This window comes from Triticum urartu, chromosome 3A (assembly GCF_056163025.1).
Source record: "Triticum urartu cultivar PI428250 chromosome 3A, HENAU_Tu73, whole genome shotgun sequence".
NCBI classification, from domain to species: domain Eukaryota; kingdom Viridiplantae; phylum Streptophyta; class Magnoliopsida; order Poales; family Poaceae; genus Triticum; species Triticum urartu.
Genome location: NC_141875.1, coordinates 306409828 through 306410904, shown reverse-complemented (window position 1 = coordinate 306410904; position 1077 = coordinate 306409828).

Below are 1077 nucleotides of genomic sequence, written 5' to 3'. Positions count from 1 at the left end.
TGGGTTAGAGGCTTGACATGGAAATATGGGAGGCATGATAAACAAGTGGTAGGTAGCGCGACATAGCGATAGAATGAACAACTACCAAGCAAAGATAGAAGTGATATCGAGGGTAATGGTCATCTTGCATGAAATCCCGCAAGGAGGAAGAACGAGTCCATGAAGAAGATAAACGGACGGAGTCAAACGAATCCTCACAACTCCGGAATGAAGCCGAAGCTAATGAAAGAAGCAAACCGGAAAGAAGCAAACAACGTGGTAAACACACAAGCATAACACATGGCATGATGCACAAACAAGTATGATGCATGTCCGGTTTAAATATGCATGGCATGGCAAAGTGCACAAACAAAACTACAAGTTAAGTGAAGCTCAATATGCAACATGATGCATATTGACAAAACACCACATTCAATTATTTAGTTCACTCCCGGTTAGGTACTCAACAATATTAAATGTTGGTTAACATGGCAAGAGAAGAAGCATAAAGAAACTATCTATTTAGGCAAGTTTAAATGAGGCCGGAAACATCAAACAACAATTCCGGTAAATCCCCATATGCATTTAGCAATTTAATGCAAACAAATTTTTTAACCATTTTAAATGTTATGATCATGATGCGGATGACATGCGCAAGTTTTATGCAATTTTTGTTAAAAGTTGACATGAACATGATATGAAGCATTTGGTCGCCATGAAAGAATGAAAAGGGGTGCCATGTCGACGAATCCGAAAATGATGCCATGACAGCGTATCAGTTCTAGTAACTCGATTGAGATACTAATGCAAAAAAGAAGTGTGTGTATGTGTGGAACACGCAAGAGAAAGTGGGGTGCTCCCGGTTATCGGGTGTCCCACAGGTCGATGGTGGTGTCAAACGCGGGATCAACTAACGTTCACAGGCGGATATAACATCTAAACATGCATCTCATACAACACATGCATTCGTCCACGGGTCATCGTCTCGGCGGTTATACCTTCGAAGCGTGCAAATGAGACGGTTCGGGTTCGATGCAATGTAGAGGAAGTAGATGTTCTCGGGACGGTCGTAGTGGAAGTAGTCGTTCACGGGTCGTT